This window comes from Vulpes lagopus, chromosome 1 (assembly GCF_018345385.1).
Source record: "Vulpes lagopus strain Blue_001 chromosome 1, ASM1834538v1, whole genome shotgun sequence".
In the NCBI taxonomy this organism is placed as follows: Eukaryota; Metazoa; Chordata; class Mammalia; order Carnivora; family Canidae; genus Vulpes; species Vulpes lagopus.
This window is the reverse complement of record NC_054824.1, coordinates 108,930,214-108,942,034: the sequence shown is the minus strand read 5'-3', so window position 1 is coordinate 108,942,034 and position 11,821 is coordinate 108,930,214.

Here is an 11,821-nt window from a genome sequence, read left to right as displayed (position 1 = left end):
GAGAAGACAACAATGGCAAATATACATGCTCCCAACAACCAAGCACTAAAATATATGAGCAAATAGTAACAGATCTTAAGGAAGAAATGAACAACAATATAATAATAGTAGAGGAATTTAGTGCTTCACTATCAGCAGTAGATAGATTTTGGTGGCAGAAAATCAGCAAGGAAATGGAACTGAATCATAGTTTAGAACAAATAAACTTAGCAGTCACACACAAAACATTCTACCCAACAAAGCAGAATACACACGGAATACATAAGCCTGTACATGAAACCTTCTCCAAGATAGATCAACTAATAGGACACAAAATAAATCTTAGCAAATTAAGGTGATTGAAATTATACCAGTGATCTTCTCTGACCACCAATCATATGAAACTAGAAATCAACAAGAGAATAGAGATAAAATCTACACATATGTGGAAACTAACAATGCTTGTCTATAAGCCAATGGGTCAAAGAAGAAATCAAAGGGGAAATAAAAGACTATCTCCAAACAAGTGAAAATTTAAATACAATATATCAAATCTTGTGGGATACAGCAGAAGAAGTTCTGAGAGGAAAGTTTATAGCTATAACTCATCCTTTAAGAAATTAGGAAGATCTCAAATGACCTAATTTTACAACTTAAAGTACTAGAAAAAGAAAAACAAGTTAAGCCCAAAGTTAACAGAAGGAAAGAATAAAGATCAGAGCAAAAATAAATGAAATAAAGACCAGGAAAATAATAGAAAAGATCAACAAAACTAAGAGCTGACTGTATATTTATTTTTTTAAGATTTTGTTTATTTATTCATGAAAGACACAGAGAGAGAGAGAGAGAGAGAGAGAGAGAGAGAGGCAGAGACACAGGCAGAGGGAGAAGCAGGCTCCATGCAGGGAGCCCGACATGGGACTCAATCCCAGGACTCCAGGATCACGCCCTGGGAGGAAGGTGGAGCTAAACTACTGAGCTACCCAGGGATCCCAAGAGCTGGCTGTTTTAAACAAATTGACAAACCATTTATTTAATAAGAAGTTAGTATCCAAAAATATACAAAGAATTATACAATTTAATAACAAAAAAACAAATATTCCAATTAAGAAATAGAACCGTAGAGACATTTTTCCAAAGAAGACATCAAAATGACCAATTGGCATATGAAAATATGCTCAGTATCACTAATCATCATGGAAATCCAATTCAAAAGCACAGTGAGGGGCACCTGGGTGCCTCAGTCATTGAGCATCTGCCTTTGGCTCAGGTCGTGATTCTGAGGTCCTGAGATCCAGTCCTGCATCAGGCTCCCCCTACAGGGAGCCTGCCTCTCCCTCTTACTGTGTCTACCTTTCGCTCTGTGTCTCTTATGAATGAATAAATAAATAAATAAATAAATAAATAAATAAATAAATCTTTCTTTTTTTTTTTTTTTTAGAAAAAAAAAGCACAACAAAATATCACCTCACATCTGTTAGAATGGCTAATCCTTAAGTTAAGGGACAACAGATGCTGGTAAGGATGTGCTGAAAAGAGAACACTTACACACTGTTGACGGAAGCATGTTGGCCCAACCACTATGCAAAACAATATGGAATCTGCTCAAAAAATTAAAAATACATCCACCAATTCTGGATATATACCCAAATGAAATAAGAATAGGATTTTGAAGATATATATGCACTCCCATAGTTTTTGCAGCATTATTAACAATAACCAAGATATGAAAACAACCTAAATGCTTATCAACAGATGCATGGATTAAAAAAAGTGCTATACACATGCAATGGAATGTCATTCAACCACAAGAAAGGAGGGTATCCTGTCATTTGTGACAACATGGATGGACTTTAAGCACATTATGGTAAGAGAGATATTAGAGAAAGACAAACTCTGAATGACATCACTTGTATGTGAAATCTAAAAAAGTAAAATTCATTTTAAAAAAGTAAAATGATGGTTACCAGGGGATGAGGGTTGAAAGAATAAAATTGATGTTGCTTACACCATAGAGATCTAATGCACAGTATAATGAGTATAAAGAACAATATTGACTTTAATTATGTAATGTGACAAATATGGCTACAACAGCAATCATTTTACATTATATATTTACATAATTATATATTTAAATATATAAATAAATCAAAGTAACACATTGTATCCCTCAAATTTACATGTTGTGTATCAGATATATTCAGTAAAAGAAATGAAAAGGCAACCTATGGAATGGGAGAAAATATTTGCAAACCATGTATCAATTGTGAGATTAATATCCGAAATAAATAAGGAACTCATAAAATCACATGACAAAAACAAATAATCTGGTAAAAAGTAGGAAAAGGACCAGAATAGATGTTTTTCTGAAGAAGACATACAAATGGTCAACAGGTATATGAAAAAATGCTCACATCACTAATGCATCAAGGGAATGCAAATCAAGACAATAATGAGATATTATCTCACAACTGTTAGAATGACTAGTATCAAAAAGACAAGACATAACAAATGCTGGAAAGAATGTGGAGAAAAAGAAACCCTAATGCACTTGGTGGAATTGTAAATTAGAACAGCCTCCATGGAAAACATTATGGAGTTTCCTTCAAAAAATAAAGCTAGGGCAGCCCTGGTGGCAGATCGGTTTAGCACCGCCTCCAGCCCGGGGCGTGATCCTGGAGACCCTGGATCGAGTCCCATGTCAGGCTCTCTGCATGGAGCCTGTTTCTCCCTCTGCCTGTGGCTCTGCCTCTCTCTCTCTCTCTCTGTCTCTATGAATAAAAAAAATAAAATCTTTAACATAAATAAATAAATAAATAAATAAATAAATAAATAAATAAATAAAGCTAGAACTACCATATGATCTAGCAATTCCACTTTTGGGTATATATCCAAAGGAAATGAAATCACTATTTCAAAAAAGATATCTGCACCCTATTATCATTACAGCATTATTTACAATAACCAAGTAGTAAGCAATTACAAACAACCTAAGTGTCCATTAATGAATGAAATGACAAATCACGCACGTGCACAGACACACACACACAGGTATATTATTCAACCATAAAAAGAAAGAAATTCTACCACTTGCTAAGACATAAATGAATCTTATGGACATCATGCTAAGTGAAACTATTCATACAAAGAAAGAAAAATACCATATAATCTCACTTATATGTAGAACCTAAAAAAAAATATATGCCTAGAAACAAAGTAGATTGGCGGTTGCGAGAATGGAGAAAATGAGTGAAAGTGGTTAGAGAGTGCAACTTCCAGTTATCAGATTAATAAATTATGAGATCTAATGTACAGCAAAGAGACTATAGTTAATAATACGGTATTGAATACTTGAAAATTACTAAGAGAGTAAATCTTCAAAGTTCTCACACACAAGATGATAACTACAAGAGATTATGGATGTCTTAATTAATGTTATGGGGTATTAACCATTTTGCAATATAAACATGTATCAAATAATCATGTTGTTACCCCTTAAAATTACACATTGTTATATGGCAATTATATCTCAAAAAAAGTTATAAAAAAAGAAATCCAATATGTACAAATATTGGCATCAAAGACCTAATTTGATCTTTTGTATTTTACTCTTTACAGTTTTATAAATTAACAAAAAATTTTAAATGTATGCATTGTCTATTTGTTTATTAAACGATATTACAATATTAGCTTCTATTATATTGTATAATTGAGTTTCTATAAGAAAAAGTTCATTTTAAAATAAACAAAGCATAAAAATTAAAAAAAATAAAAATAAAATAAAATAAAATAAACAAAGCAACAGTTTGATGTGTCAGTGAGGATGTGGAGAAAAAGGAACCCCTTTGCACTGTTGGTGGGAATGTAAATTGGTACAGTCACTGTAGAAAACAGTATGGAGTTTCTTCAAAAAATTAAAAATAGAAATAATGTATAATTAAGTAATTCCACTACTGGGTATTTATCCCCCTAAAATGAAAATAGTAAATCAAAAAGATGTGTGTCCCCTTATTTTATTGCAGCATTATTTACAATAGCCAAGATATGGAAACCATGTGTCTACCAATTGAATGGATAAGGAAAGTGGACACACACACACACACACGAATATCACTTAGCCATTAAAAAAGGATGAGATCTTGCCATTTGCCACAACATGGAGGAACCTAGAGGGTATTATGCTGAGTGAAATAATTCAGACAGAGAAACACAGATACCATATGATTTTGCTCCTTTGTGGGACCTGAAAAACAAAACAAATGAATAATCACACAAACAAAAAACAGAATCAGACCTATATATACAGAGAAAAAACTGATGGTTGCCAAAGGGAAAGTGGGAGCAGGAAGGGCAGGATGGGTGAAGGGATGTGGGAAATATATGCTTTTAGCTGTGGAATGAATGAGTCATGGAATAAAAGGCACAGCATAGGGAATATAGTCAATGATATTGTAATAGCATTGTATGGTGGCACATAGTAGCTACACTTACAGTTTGTATAACATAACACACAGAGAAGTTGAATCACTATATTGTACACCTGGAACTAATGTAACATTGTGTGTCAACTATACTCAAGTTAAAAAAATTTTAAGAAACAATTTTAACCAATACACTGTTAAGTCTTACAGCTCTTCAGTTATCAAAAAATAATTTATGGCTGAAAGTGAAATATAAATTGATGTCTAAAGATGGTCAGGATTTATAAAATCTTCAGAGGTGAGAAATACCCCAGGGAGTATGATGCGGAAGAGTTGAGACACAGTGGTAGTAAAAAGCAAGACAACAAAAACACATGCATAAGATGGAGCCACTGAAGATTTTGGAGTAGTGTCAGATATTTTGCAATCTCCGTATCCCAATATTAGAAGAAAAATCACTTTTTCTGCCTTTCTTGGAGTCCATTTGTTCAGGATGATAACAAGATTTCTTTATAGTATAAAGTTGACAGCTGCCCAGAATGGAATAGGTGGAGATGGGACACTTTGTGTGTGTTCAGATAGAATACACATTAAGAGATATTAGAATAGATAAGGTATTTCTTACTTCACCTTATACCCAACTAACTTGAATGTAGGTTGGATAGTTTTACTTTTCTCATTTGTTCTGAATATATATTTTAAAAAACCATAAGGTTTATATGAGGTTTTGTGTTCATGGTCATTGTTCCTCCAAATTTACAATCTTATTCAAGTATTATCCAATTGAAATATATGAAATATGATCTTTGAAAATTGCACATAAAATATTCACATAATAAATGTCATTTTAATACAAAAGAAAGACATGTCTAAAAACATATATTCAAAGTATACTTTTAAAAGAATGGAAATATTCAAATAAAACAAATGGATAAAGGAATATTTTGCTTTGGTTAATAAGCAGGTAACAGTACTTTATTTCCCTTTACAACTTTTGATGAAAATTAATTAAATGAACAATCACTGTAGTCATAATGATTTTTAGCCAGTATGTTTGTTATATAAATATTCCAAGGCAACATATTTCCAAATATGTCCCTTAAACATCAATCCACAAAATGCTTCTCTTCAAACAGTGCACCATGTATACATAAGTGTAAGGACCCCACATATGTTATTCCCTCTTGAAATTACTTTATCTCAGAAGCCCTGCAATAAATGAACCTGCTTAATATTGTTTATCACACAATAAATTGTAAAACCAAAATTTTAACAGTTACCTTGACATCTTTGAGCTTTACAGGGCTCAAAGGTCTAACCAAGAGCTCCTCTGTTACATCAGATATGCCTGCCCATCCACTGAGCAGGATGGGCTCCCCTCGCCCAGCTAGCTTCCTAGCTGGTAGATTAGCTGAATTGTACCCAGGTCTCAGACTAAGGGGTTTCAGTTCTCTGCCAGCTATGAAACCATTTAAACAAGCTAATCACCTCCTCCTGTAGAAACAGTACCCCACACCCTATTACTACAAAGTTTGCCCCTTCTGGTTCACTCTGATACTGAGTGCAGTTTTCATGTGGCCTGGCATGCTGTGCAGTGTTCTTCTCCCCAGGTGTGAGTATATGTGACTTGAGGTGTTCAGCCATCTCATAACCTAAGGTAGGAAATCCCTTCTTCACTAACGGGGTGAATAGGAGGTGATCAGAATACGTTTCCCTATACTTTATGAAAACAGAACTTTCTTGTTTCTTCTATTGAAATAAGTGTCTCATAAACCCATACATATATTTGGAGAAATGTTATTCTATGTTATTGAACAAAGACTCAATGGTTGAAGAATGATCTAGAATTGATTTTCTGGACAGCACTCATCAAAGCAACAGTAGAAGAGAGCAAAGAGAACAAAACTTCTCATTTATAACCCGTTATGTGCAGTAAGCATGGCTCTTGGAATATTGAAGTACATTATATGATTGTTATCTCCAGGCATCTAAAAATTTTGTGATCTGCTTTAAAAAAAATTTTTTTGCTTTAGAAATATCATTTGGGCTTAATAAACTAGAAGTTTAATTAAGGCTCAGTCATGAAGAGTCAAAGGGACTTGAGAAGGAGGATGAAATATTATCTAGTCTCTGAAAACACTGATGGAACTTAGACAAGACAGAATATAGAAGAGCAACCAAAGCATCAGTATGTGTAAGAGCTAAGGCACAGTCATGGAAAAGAGTAGCAAGTCTTCTCAGTTGTCAGACCTACTGAGTTTGGAGAACTAAGAATAGAGAAGAATATATTATAAAGAGCAGAGTCTTTTGTTAGAAAGAGTATTAAATAAATTGAAAGTAGCAGATGTCGAATAATTTGAAAGGATTTATAGGATCAATATAGAGCTAAACTTTATCCAGAAATCAATAGAAGTGACAAGGATGTCTGAGTTGAGAAATCATGTCCAAAAAGAATAAAGAGCTGTAATTCAAGTAACTGAATACCTGACATTTTAAAAAGGTTATAACGTAGCTAGTGAAATTCTGAATATACTTTTCCCACAATGTCTGTGTTCATAATTGCAGTAGTTATGTTAAAATTATGTGAACTCTAGCATAATGATAACTTAAAATCTCCAAATATTTGAAAATTAACAACACTTTTCTAAAAAAAATCCTTGGGTCAAAGAGGAAGTCTCAAGAGAAGATAGAAAATATTTAAGCCAAATAAAATAACAATACAACAAAACTTGTGTGATACAGCTAAAATAATGTTTACAGGGAAAATTATGGCATTCAATGCTTGTATTAGTAAGGAAAAAAGATTTTTTTTAACTTTTTTGCCTTGCCCTGAAAAAAATATTTTTAAATTAACATTTTAAACTTCTGTATCAAGACACCAGAAAAAAAAAAAAAACAGAAAAAGAGAAAAATATAAATAAGATCATAAATAAATTAAATTGAAAACAGAACAAATAGAGAAAACAAATAAAGGCTGATTTTTGAAAAGATTATTAAAATGTATATACCTCTGGACAGACTGACAAATAAAGAGAGATGGCATAAATCGCCAATTTGAAGAATAAAAGAGGGCATATCAATACAAACTGACAGACATTATAAGAAACATAATGAAATATTATTAACAACTCTATACAAATGAATTAAACAACTCAGAAAAATAAACCTTTTTCATGAAAGTAGGAAAAATTACAATGATGAAGTAAAACTCATCCAAGATGAAATAGATAACCTGAATAGTCCTTCATCTATTAAATGTGCAGTTTAAAAATATTATTAAAAGGAAAACTCTATGAAGAGATCATTTAGGAATAGTACCAAATATTTAAAGAAATAGTAACACCAATTCTACACCAATCTTTTCCGGAAAGAGAAGGGAACATTTTATTCAGTTTAAGCTTTTCTAGTTTCCCTTGAGATTTTCCTCTTTGACCCATGCATTTTTTGGAAGGGTACTGTTTAATTTCCAAGGACTTGGAAATTTTCCAGTTGTCATTATGTTAGAGTTCATATAATTTTAATGTGACAATTAAAAAGCTAAACAAAGATGCTATGAGAAGGGTGTTAACATGCATCCTTTTTAATATTAGAAGCTCACATATTTAAAGAATCAGAACCCTTTACACATTATATATTTGACGAGTCTGAAATTACCTTGATGCCAAAACTAGACAAGGATGTTCCAAGTAAAGAAAACTATACAGGGATCCCTGGGTGGCGCAGCGGTTTGGCGCCTGCCTTTGGCCCAGGGTGTGATCCTGGAGACCCGGGATCGAATCCCACGTCGGGCTCCTGGTGCTTGGAGCCTGTTTCTCCCTCTGCCTGTGTCTCTGCCTCTCTGTCTCTCTCTGTGTGACTATCATGAATAAATAAATAAAATCTTTTAAAAAAAGAAAAGAAAACTATAGATTAATACCCCTCAAAACATAGACAATTCCTCAGAAGATATTAGCCAATCAAATCCATCAATATATAACAGGAATAATACACCATGGTCCAGTAGAATTTTCCTCAGGAATACAAGCCTAGTTTAATACCCCAAATTAAGCAAGAGTAACTCATCAAATTAATAATCTAAGGAAGAAAAAAAAAAACATGAGATTATATCAAATTTAGTAAAAGAGACATCTGAGAAAATTCAACTTCCATTCATAATAAAAATTATGCAAAGCAGTAGGAAAAGAATTTCCTTAACTCAATAAAAGACACTTAAAAAACCCCACATCTAACAATACTTAATTGTGAAATACTGAATCCATCACCCCCTTAAGATTGGGAAGAAGGGAGGTATTTTTAATTTCACCACTCCTATTATTTAATATTGTACTTAAAGTCTTTGTCAGTGCAACAAAGCAAGAAAAAGAAAGTGTACAGATTGCTAAGGAAACAAGCTGGAATTGTTCAAAGACTACACTGAAAATATGAAGAAATCTACAAAAAAATCTTGAATTAGTAAGTGAGTTTATTAAGACCACAGGATATTTCATCTTTTAGAAATTAATTGTATTTCTATATGATAGTAAAGAACAAGAGATCCACATTTGAAAAAATAATATCATGCACAATAATTCTCACAAAACAATTCAATATACATCTTGTAAAATATATTTAGAATCTGTATGCTAAAACTACACAATGTTGTTGAGCAAAATCAACAATCTAAATAAGGTAAGAGACATACCATGGATTGGAAGACTAAAAATATTTAAGATGTCAATTCTTTTCAAATCGATCTACAGATTTGATGTCATTCAATCAAAATACCAACAAGATATTTTTTTGTAAATATAAACATATCTGAAATTTATATGTCAAAGAAAAATAATCATAATAGCAAAATGATTTTGGAACAAAACAATAAATATGGAGAACTCACATTACCTATTCTAAGGCAAAACAAAACCACACCAATTAAGAGTATGATATTTGAAAAGTTACATATCCAGAGGTCAATAAAATAGAATACCAAGCTCAGAAACAGACCTATCCAAATACCTGCAATTTGTTTTTGACAAAGGTGCAAAGGCAACTCAATTGAATAAGAAGAGTGTTTTCAACTAATAGTATTTGAACAATTGGACAACCATATGTAAAAACATGAACCTGTATCTGAACCTCATGCCCTATACAAAAATTAACTCAAGATGACTTATAGATCTAAAAGTAAAACATAGAACTATACAGCTTTTAGAAGAAAGTCAGAGAAATTAAAATGAAAAATACTTGCTCTTCAAAAGACAATAGGAATGAAAAGAGATGCTACACACGTGAAGAAAATATTTGTAAATCACATATCTAACATAGGACTTGTAACCAGAATGAAGATTTTTGAAAACTGAACAATAAAAATATAACACAATTTTTAAAAGGACAGATTTGAGGAGCTGCCAGAAGTGACATATAGATGGCATTTAAGCACATGCAAAGATATTCAACATCATTAGCCATTGGAAAATGGAAAATTAATAGCACTATAAGACATTACTACAATTAGAATTGCTGAGGTTTTTTTAAAAGATTTTATTTATTTACTCATGAGGCACAGAGAGAGAGAGAGAGGAGGCAGAGACACAGGCAGAGGAAGAAGCAGACTCCACGCAGGGAGCCTCAATCCCGGGACCCCAGGATCAGGCCCTGGACTGAAGGCGGCACTAAATCGCTGAGCCACCCAGAGATCCCCGCTGAGTTTTTGTTTGTTTGTTTGTTTGTTTGTTTTTTAATGACAGTACCAGTGTTGAGAATATGAAGCGACTGGAACTCGTATACTTTGCTGGTGAGAATGCAAAATGGTATAGCCACTTTGAAAGAAACAGTTTGACAGTGGTTACAAAGTTGTACATGTACTCACAGGATGATTTAGCAATCCCTCTTTTAGTTATTTCCCCCAGAGAAATGAGCACTTAACTTTCTTGAAAACATCTATGCCTAAATGTTTATGGTATCTATACTCATAACTGTTGAAAAATGAAAAAATCAAATATCCTTCAATAGACGAATGGGTAAGTAAACTGTGGTTACAATGGAATACAATTCAGCAATAAGCAAGAACAAACTGTTGATACACAAAATAATTGGATGAATCTCAAAGGTATTGTGTCAAGTAAAAAAAAAAGTGTCAAAAGGTTACATAATGTGATTCCATTTATGTAAATTCCGGAAAAGGCAAAATTATGGGGAAGAAGATCAGAAATTGCCAGAGTTCCCAGTGGAGGGAAGGTTTGACTATAAAGGGACAGCATGAGACAGTTTTCAGCAGTGATAAAAGTATTTTGTATCCTGGATGTGGTGTTGCTCACAAGAATAGGCATATATATTAAAACTCAGAGCCATACATCAATAAAGAGTATTCTATGTAAATTTTAAAACAATAATGATTTTTAAAATAAAATATCAGAAATTATTGAGCCAGCCAGTTGACTTGAGTAGCTAAAGAGAGAAGAGGCATGTATTGTTTAGAAAGAAAGATATCATTGTTTTTCCTGCATAGACTAACAGGAAGATAACTCTAAAGAGTAATGAAGGGAAAAAACAACCATTGTCATAACATACATTACAACCACTCGTTGTATGAATTGAGACAACATTTGGGGAACTAAAGGAAAAGACCACAGTCTTGTTCTACCCATTCCAAGAAGGAATGTATTAATGGAGAGAAAATTTGGGAGAAAAGGAATTATAATAAATGATCAGTTCCTTGGTTCTATGTCATGGTAATAAGTCTGAATGCAGTCCTATTGCTTTCAAATGATTTGAAAGTGGGAAAATCATTATGAAAGGAATATAAACTTTTGCCTTTGGTTCTAAAATAACTGACTCATTTACTTGCTGGGGTGATCCTATTAATCAAGCCATTCAATAAATACTTATAGAACATCTACTCTTGGCCAGATGGCAATATAGTCACTAGGAATAGAGAAGTGAGTAAAATAAAGTCTCTGGTTTCAGGAGCTTGCAGTTTAAAACAGGTGATAAGTGCTGCTCTGAAGAAGAATGTGGTAGAGTCAGGAGAAGGCAGAGGATGGGCAGGTGGTAATGGTCGCTATTTGGAGTAATCCTGGGTGACCTCTCATAAGCTGATATACAAGGGAGACCTAAATGGAACCAGTAGGAGAGGCAGGGGCATACCTGGTAGATTGTCAATCTGAAGGAACAAAGCCTGTAAGAGAAGTCTGGGCTCAACAAGTTCTATGAACAAGGAGACCTGGGAGGCAGGAGTGGAGAGAGTGAAAAAGAGAGGGAGAAGAAGTGAAGGCAGAGAGGTAAGTATCACAACCAGAAAGACCTTGAAGGCTATAGTAAGGGCTGGATTTTTCTCTCTGTGATACAATTGACTGTGAGAGTTCTCAGCAGAGGAGTTTCATGATCTGAGTTATGTTTTAAAAGACACACTTTGGGCAATGTGTGCATACTAATCTTCAAAG